We start from the raw sequence: 9,697 nt of genomic DNA, 5'->3' as shown, positions 1-9,697 counted from the left end.
GGCTAAAATCAAAAACACAAGAAACAACAAGTTTTGGCAAGGATGTGGAGAAGAAAGGATCCATCTTGCACTATTGGTGGGAATGCAAACTGGTGCAGCCACTATAGGTATCAATATAGAGGTTCCTCAAAAAAATAAATAAAAATAGAAGCACTCTACGATCTGGTAATCACACTACTGGGTATTTAGCTAATAAATTCAAAAGCACCAATACAGAGGCATACATGCACCCCTAGGTTTATTGCAGCATCACCTATGATATCCAAACTACGGAAGCAGCCCACGTGTCCATGGGTAGATGAATGGATAAGGAAGAAGTGCTATATATATAAATGGAATATTATCCAGCCATAAGAAGAGCACAATGTTCCACTTGCAATGACATGGGTAGGAGTGTAAGGCTCAGTGAGCAAGTGCATCAGAGAAAGAAAATTAAATGTATGATTTCACCATATGCCAAATTTAAGAAACAGAACAAATGAGCAAAGAAAAACAAAACAAAACAAAACAAAACAGAGAGACAAACCAAGACAGAAACTCCTAACTGTAGAGAACAGACTGATGGTTACCGGAGGGGAGGTGCGTAGGAGGGCCGGGTGGACCAGGTGTTGGAGACTAAAGAGTACACTTGCCATGATAAATTTTTTTAAATGACCAAAAACATCTAAAAAGCTAAAAATATTTAATAGTTTAACTTCTGTAAGATTTATTTGTTTTAGAGAGAGTGTATGTACATGTGCACCTGTGAGCTGGGGGCAGGGGGAGCAAAGGGAGAGAATCTTCAAGCCGACTCCCCACTGTGTATGGAGCCCCATGTGGGACTCAATCTCATGACCCATGAGATCATGACCTGAGCAGAAACCAAGAGTCAGACATTCAACCCACTGAGCCACCCAGGTGCCCCTAAAAGCTTATTTTTTTTAAAAATCACTAGCCAATTTAGAAAGTCAAAGCCAAAAACCAGAGTACTCTCCCAAAATGTGGAGATTACAACAACAGTAAGAATAAAATGTACAGAAGAGTACTTGGAGATGTATATTTTATATCCTCAGAAAAATATGGAACAATACTGCTTTCATAAAAAAAAGTATCATCTGAAGAGCTTAGATATTAAAAAGTTATTATTCAACAAAACAACTTCACAGAGAAAAACCTAGTGAACACTACCCTTGGCCAGGTAATCATAGTGATAAGTCATGTTGATAGTCAGTACCTCCTAATATGATGATGATAAGGGCACTTCAATTCTGTCACATTCTCTACAAAAAATTATAATTCTAATAATGAGGGGAAAATCATACAAACATAGGACATTCTATAAAATCCCTAGCCATCCTGAAAGTTGTCAGGAAAAAAGTCTGAGAAACTATCACAGACCTAAGGAGGCTAGGGAAGCATGACAGCTAGCACAGTGTGGTATTCTGGAGGGGGTGGGCTGGGACAGAAAAAGAGTAGTAGTAGAAAAAATGGTGAAATCTGAATAGAGAGAGCATGGAGCTTAGTTAACAATAATGCACCTATGCTGGTTTCTTAGTTTTACGAATGAGCCGTGCTTATATAAGATGTTGGTAATAGAGGAGTTATATGAACGTAGACAAGATTTCTCTTTTAATATTGAAACTTTTCTGTTAACCTAAAATTATTCCAAAATAAAAATTTTGTTTTTAGGGGCACTGGGTGGCTCAGTGGGTTAAGCCGCTGCCTTCGGCTCAGGTCATGATCTCAGGGTCCTGGGATCGAGTCCCGCATCGGGCTCTCTGCTCAGCAGGGAGCCTGCTTCCTCCTCTCTCTCTGCCTGCCTCTCTGCCTACTTGTGATCTCTCTCTCTGTGTCAAATAAATAAAATCTAAAAAAAAAAAATTTGTTTTTAAACACTTCCTCAAGTCAAGTAGCAGGTTTGTAAGCAGAACCACAGGAAAAGAATGGTTTAATATTCTGATTTCAGCAGTATAAGACTACAAATTCTAAAAAGCCTTCTACTATAAAACATTCAGATGTTGGATAAATTACTATAAATATACTTTTAACTAAACTCTTATGAGTTCAAAAAAATTAAGAGAAATTTTCCTGAGGACAAAAATAGACATAAATATTTTAAATCCTCAAATATTAAGCTAAAACCAGGTAGCAATTTTTCATACTCAATATTGCCCTGGGTGATTAAAAACTAAAGAAAGAAAAACACAGTCCTTTGTGAGAATTTGTAAGAACATACTTACTTTCGTGTGAGTTTCTGATCTGAGTGTATTTTACCACTCCAGTCAAGGAAACCCCAGACAGGAGTAGATAAATTCTTCACAGACTGGTAAGAACTGGGTTTTAAAAGTAAAACACAATCCTGCCTTGAAAAATGGATTTTTAATCAAGCACATTTCCACAGATTAATTCTAGGCAAATATGAGCTCATGTCTGAAAAAAAAAAAACAAAACAAAACAAACTAACATCACCATCATCCATCATCATCAAATAACACAGTGAAACAAACTACCATCATCCAGAGTGAGTAAGAACAGGCTAGCATTCATCATTCATCATAGGTAACAGTCCAAAACTTCAGATACAGGAATGATCAAATATAGATTATAACATAATCATGTGTGAAACATTGAAAGAAAAGTAGGGATAAATAAAAGCATGAAACAAAAGAATCTCCCACCCCATTTTGATCAGAAATGATCAAAAAAGATTTGACAGTAATGAAATATAATTTATCTATCTAAAAAGCATGATTTTTTAAAATTATGAACCATGAGAGACTATGGACTCTGAAAAACAATCTGAGGGGTTTGAAGGGGCGGGGGGTGGGAGGTCGGGGAACCAGGTGGTGGGTATTAGAGAGGGCAGGGATTGCATGGAGCACTGGGTGTGGTGCAAAAATAATGATACTGTTACGCTGAAAATAAATTAAAAAAAAATTAAAGACTCAACAGAAGAGAGCCTGGCTGGCTCAGTCAGTAGAGTTTGTGACTCTGAATCACAAGGATGTGAGTTTGAGCCCCACATTGGGCTTGGAGCTTACTTTAAAAAAAAAAAAAATTAAACTCAATGGATAGGTTAAACAGCAAATTGAAGAAAAATGGAAGAAAGATGAAAAACTAAAATACCTACAGATGTAGTTGAAGAAATTACTTAAAAGATAAAGGATAAGGAGATAGAAAATGTGGAGAAGTTAACTTCATTGAAGGATCGACTCGAAAGCCTCACGTGTCTAACTGGAATTTGAAATAAGTTTCAGAAAAAACTCCGAGGCTACAAACTACACATCTTAGAATAATAGAAAATATTATATCTTAATAGTTAAGAGTTTTCTAAGACTATACACACATATGACTCCATCGTTCAAAGCAAATACTACATCAAAAAAAAATCCTTAAAAATGAAATACAGGAGAGTGTTTTTCAGAAGCCCATTCTCACTATTGTGGTTTTTGAGTAGACGAAAGTGCTCAGAATAAGCAATAGACCAAATTATATGTTGCGTTTGTCTGCCCTGGACATTTTCTTGCATGCAGTTTGGGCCACAAAGCCACAACTGTGTTGGGTTTAGGAGAGACCATCTGTGTAGTCGCTCTTCACCAAACAAGTCGTATGACGAAATGTCTGGAATGAGTCTGCAATTTACTGCTCTGCAGAGAGGAGAAATGGCACGCTTATGACACCCTAATGTGGTCACTTGTCTCCATGGAGGGAGGTTGCAGTGCAGGTTGTGAGTGTACGCTATATGCGTTATTGAACCAAAACCATCGCATGCCTGGTTATGTCAGCTTTAGCACCAACAACATGAATCATTAACTCCAAGTCATATATCAAGGATTGATATAAATGATAGATTATGTCTGGATTGCACCTTCCTCTTCTCTGTTAAAAAAAAAAAAAGTGACTAAGAACAGTTTTTTTTCATGATTTAGGAAAGAAGCTGCTTCTCCCACTCAAAGCAGAGAGAGAGGAATTAATTGCCTTCCATTGGAATGTGTTCTTCTGGCTGAAACATTTCCAGTTACCGCGACCTTGTCTTCCTTCCTTCCTTCCTTCCTTCCTTTTGATCTAATTTACTTATTTGAGAGACTGAGAGAGACAGAGAACACAGAAGTGGGGTGAGGGAAAAAGGGAGAAGCAGACTCCCCACTGAGCAGGGACCCTGACCTGGCAGTGTGGGGGGGGCTTGATTCTAGGACTCGAGGATCATGACCTGAGCCAGAGGCAGACGCCCAATGGACTGGGCCACCCAGGCACCCCTACATTGACATGTTCAAGTGTATGACTCTAAGATCAAAGTGATGATATATCTTATTGAGTATCCTGAATAAAGTCTCAAAATCTGATCACACAAACTAAAGCTCTCAATCAGGAAAACACAATTTTGTTCAATTAAACGTAAAGACCATCTGCTAGCAAGTGTCAGGTGAATACATGAAATCGTAAGAATGATTAGTCAATCACTCTGGTAACTAGTTATCACCCTATCTCTAATTCTAAAAACAACTGATAACTGCATGGAAAATTCTTTGAAGACCACAAAAATCTCACATGAAAGCCCAAGTTAACAGCCACATGCTGCACAAGACAAGCTAAAGAAGAAAAATTCATTTCGATTCATTTCTGTCTTCATTTTAGACCTTTTCTTAACCCAAACTTTAACTTTTGTCTCACTTTCGTTTGTCCTCCCTGTGGCCTTAACATTCAATATTGGACCAATCATTGCAATAACAACACTTTCATATTAATAATATTTATTATTAAGCTCTTAACAACATCCAGAAGTTTTTGAATTTTCTTAGATAAGCATCTGGGGTGTGAAAACAGTAGGAATTCCCAATATTCCCAATTCCACATGTGAAGAGAGATTTGGAGACAGCTGGGACTTACCAACGGATGTTACAGGGTGCCACATAAAGGGGTGACTCGTGCAACGTTGTTCCTAGAAAGAAGGTAGAGGCGTAGCAGTAAACTTTCTGAATCGCAACTATATTTTCTGTTCAAAAAGAGCTTGCTGTGTTGTCAGATTTAACAATTCCTTTAAAAGTATCTTATCTATCTCACTCTAATATAATTTAATTATAGTATAGTACTTTATAAGCTGAATAAAAAGTATTTTAATAAATTTAAAAATATTTTCTCATTAAAAAGTTATTAGAATTTATAATACTAATGAACTATGAAGCCCTCTTTCAGATTTTGTCATTATTAAAATCAAATCTAAAAATATGGATCTGAAACATGAAGTCTATTCATATTGTACTTTAACAAAAATAAGAATAAAAAGTCAAAAAATAACATTATCTATGCAGGGAGAGTTTCTGAACAGAAAAGTGGAGATCTATTGTTTACTTAACTTATAACTCCTAGAAATTCATGATACTCACCCAAACAATAAATCCCTAAAGCTACAAAATGGGGTGTGTGTGTGTGTGTGTGTGTGTGTTAACATATCTTATTTGGATACAAACAATATTGAACAGCCTCTTCTATCACTAGATACAGAACAAACATATGATTTAGTTTAATAAATTTCTAAAAGAATTATAATGAATTCCTAATAGAATTAGAACTCAAATATCATAACTTTTAAAATATAAAATCATCTTGACCTTTCAACAGAATCTAATCTCAGATGATTCAATTTATTTCATTCTTGCCAAGATGTAACACTCTACCAGAGGAAAAGATTTTCCAGAGGAAGGAACAAGTTTCTAAAGGTTATAAAGCAACAGAATAATTTTCCTAAACTTATTTCTGAGATGTTTAATTAAATCAAAACACAGCTTTAATTGTCCTCATGTGATATCTATGGTTCAATGGTTATGGAAAGATTCTATGAACAAAAATAAGTTACCCAGTCAAAACATCTATAAATCAAAATTCAAATAGCTCTGTTATCCTGAAAGCAAACAAAATTCCCGCCATATAATGTAAATTAAAGATTATAATAGATTGGTGAATGATCACAAAAAAACACTCACAAAAATATTGATACCCAACATCCATAAAGAATGTACAGCTCATGACCAAAAAATTTTTATGACTAAAATTTTTATCATTTAGTATAAAAGTGAATGTTACCTGGAATTTAAATAAAATTTTTAAAAAATATAAATATATTTATATAATACTATTATATATAAAGATAAAAAACAATAATGCCTCAAAAAGAATTATTATTTTCCAAATGAATTAAATATGCACTGTGGTTTTCACCAATTTATGCATCTACTCATAAGCCAACACGTGTGAAAAACAAGTTAACAAAAACAAGAAAAAAAGATTGCTACTAACTTTACATAATGAACAAATTTTAGCACTTTTATATGGTATCAATCTATGGAGAATTAATTTGGTTTCCTTAAAACTGCCACACATTTGGTCTTATAATTTGCTTTATTCTCAGTTTAAATACCCATTCATCTTAAAGCATCCTCAGAAATGATTTCCTTGGCCACATAATCTGAACCAACTTCTCTCTCCTTATTCTCTCTTTCTTCCTTCACGGTATGCCAGGTGTGTTTATTGATCTGTTTTCTTACTAATGGTTCTAGAATCATTTAATCCTCTCTGTGTGGGTAGGGACCAGGTCTTTCTGGTTTGCTGCATGTTCTCATCTTAGTATTCTTGGAAAAGTCATTATTTGTTGTTAAACTCTTCAAATATAATTACAGAAAGATGTATGCACTAAGTCAACCCAAGGCAAGCGACATTTGCTGTCATGATTCTGGTGCTGAAATAGCTGTCTTTACAAAATGAACCCCATGAAGCTTATTTTACACATAATTCTTACATTTGTATTCCCAAATTTAATATTAGAGCAATCACTTATCTTAACAGTTCAAAAATTAAAGTTATAAGCCCTGACCAGATTTTCATGAGGTATATAAAACATTGCAGTAGATGTTTGATTTCTTTGTTTCTCTCTTCTTCCTAAGAAAAATTCATCAATTTATCAGAAGAATGATAATTATATTTTTCCTTATTGACAGAAGATTACCTGATGTCCAATATACTGTCTAGTAAATATATGCAATTAAATAATAAGTAAGTACAATTTAGAATGACACCAAGAATGTCATCAATATATTATAGTGATAAATATAAATGAGGAAATGAAAATAAAGAAACTAAAAGATACCGTAAAAGAGTTTCAAATTCCTATGAAAGAAGATTAAGCAGGGAAAATGCAGTAAATTTCAAAAGTGTTTCAGTTTTGGACAAGTTAATTAGAGATGCCTAATCACCAAGTAAAGATGTCAAATAGGCAGTTGCATACATGTTTAGAGCTTAGGAAATGCTCTGGAATAGAGATAAACATGGCATAGTCATCAGCAGATGCAGTAGTTCAAGCAATGAGAGAAGATAACGTCCTCCAGAAAAAGAAAGGGCAGATACAAAGGAGCCCAACCTTGAGCCGTGAGCCTCCTCAGTATCTAAATGTCCAAGAGAAGAAGAAGAACCTATATAGAAACCGAAATGGAACAGCCAGTGATGTGGGAGAAAATCCAGGAAAGTGTGATGTGATAGAACCTGCGAAGAGCAAATGCTTCCCAAAAGGGGGAGTGGTGAGTTCTGTCCCATGCCACGCAGAGCACTGCTCCCTGCTAGAGGAGGGCAGAGAAGCGGATTGCTTGCTGCTAATCTTGACCAAGGGTAGTTCCAGCGGAGTCGTGAGGAAGGGAGAGGGTTGCAGCGTTAAGCAATATGTACGGGGTGGAGTGTAGACAGTTAAGGGAACTGTTGTTTTGAGATGATTTTGATGTGGAAGTAGTACAAAAGTTGTGTGAGCGTCTGGAGAGGAATATAGAAATAGGAGACCAAGGGAGGGTTTCTTTTTAAGATGGGAATTATTAGCTCATGTGTGTATTCTGGGGAGACGATTCATAGGAAGGTGAGATGGACAGTGCAAGAATGAATACTGAAGGTAAAATAAAATGATATAAATTACCTGCTGAAATCTTTTTTGAAATATGGAGTTTCTTTTTGGCACATTTAGCTCCTGTTTATTTATTCTGCCTGTAAGTAGAATATATCATGGATTGGAATTTGTTTTCAAAGACAATTATATCCAATAAATTGTTCTAAAAAGTAGTGAGATATCAATGAATAAGGTTCTTACCCCCAAGAAACTTAGCTTCAAGACAAAACAAACAAACAAACAAAAAATAGGTAATTACTGAGTATGAGATCCATTAAGAAATAATCAGGAATATGTAAAATGAAAATAAAATGTAGGAGAAAAAACAAGAAGACATCACTGAGACAAAAATGTGACAATTCTGTGGACCAAAGGCAGGTAGTGGCAGTTCAGAGCTGGGCTAGAGCAGGATGAGAGGAACTAAAATGTCCTTTGTAAGATACTGACAGGCTCCCTAAAGGTCAGGACCAGATTGTGGATTTCCTGCCCATTAAGGAAAGGAGGCTGTAAAATAGGGAGGCTGTCGTTCTGCTACTGGGGCAGAAAATGGGACAAGGACTCAGTAATGCCAACGAAACTGAGCTGAAGCCATCGAGTCCTTCCGTGTGTGGATCCGTGGGTCTCCACCATCACTGAAGAGCAGGAGCCCAAAGTGCCCTTCTGTGATCTCAGCTGGGCTGAAAGCCTGGAGGGTGAGTGGAAGCAACCACAAACCAGTGAGAAGGGGTAAGGAAAGAGAGAAGGTGAGACTGATAAATGGCCGAAAGAAAGCTGCCACAGAAAATAGCGGAAAATCTCAAATTTTCTCCCCCCTAAAAAACCCTAAAAGTTAATGCTAAGAAAGAAACTCAAAAAACAGAAAAATGATAACAAATTCACTCTAGATGATTTTAATTTTAGGGAGCAGACTCATAAAATCTTTAAAACAACTGTTTTTGGTGCTCAAACAGGCAGATTAAAGAATACAGCCGCTGGAGTGCTAACCCTTTTCAAGATCCTGATTTCAATTATTTTAGGTAAATATCCAGGAGTGAGATTCCTGATCATATGGGAGTTCTATTCTTATGTTTGAGGAAATATCATACTAAATTCCATAGTGGCTTTATCATTTTGTATTTCCACCAACAGTGTACAAGGATCACAATTTCTCCACATCCTCCAAAAACATTTATTGTCATTTATTTTTTTCTTAATAGCTGCCCTGATCTGTATGAAGTAATATCTTATTATTTTTTTAATATTTTTATTTTTTAATAAACATATAATGTATTTTTATCCCTACGGGTCTTATTATGATTTTAATTTGCATTTCACTGACAGCTTTGAGTGTCCTGTCGTGTGTGTGTTGGTAATTTATCCGTCTTCTGTGGAGAAACGTCTGTTCAATCACCTCCATTTATTTATCAGTGGATTAGGCGTTTTTCTGCTGTTGCGTTGTAGGAGTTCCTTTTATATGTTGGAGATAAAGCCCTCATCAGATATTTGCTTTGCAAATGTTTTTTCCTCTTTCATAGGTTGCCTTTTAGCACTGCTGTGTTCAAAGCAGCTCTATGCACAATAGCCACGATGTGGAAAAACCTATATGTCCCCTGACACAAGAACGGATAAACAAAGTGGGGTATATACGTACAGTAGACACTACTTATCCTTTACAGAAGACTTTCTGCAATATGTAATAATATGGATGAACTTTCAGCACAGTGTGCTAAGAGAAATAAGCCATTCACAGAAAGGCAAACACCAATCATTAAAAAAATCCAGTCACAGAACCAAAGACTGGATTGATGGTTGCCAACA

General features: G+C 35.9%; 1 non-coding gene across 1 annotated transcript; it reads left to right on the top strand.

Moving 5' to 3' along the window:
- The first annotated feature begins 2,937 nt into the window (after positions 1 to 2,937).
- On the top strand, positions 2,938 to 3,010 carry TRNAQ-CUG. Its single transcript has one exon. It is a non-coding gene; the product is annotated as a tRNA-Gln (tRNA).
- Positions 3,011 to 9,697: the final 6,687 nt, after the last annotated feature.

The sequence above is a fragment of the Mustela putorius genome, unplaced genomic scaffold, assembly GCF_011764305.1.
Source record: "Mustela putorius furo isolate JIRA1106 unplaced genomic scaffold, ASM1176430v1.1 tig00000992_pilon_pilon_pilon, whole genome shotgun sequence".
Taxonomy (NCBI): Eukaryota; Metazoa; Chordata; class Mammalia; order Carnivora; family Mustelidae; genus Mustela; species Mustela putorius.
Note: the sequence above shows the minus strand (reverse complement) of the source record. Positions and strands in the feature narration are given on the sequence as shown.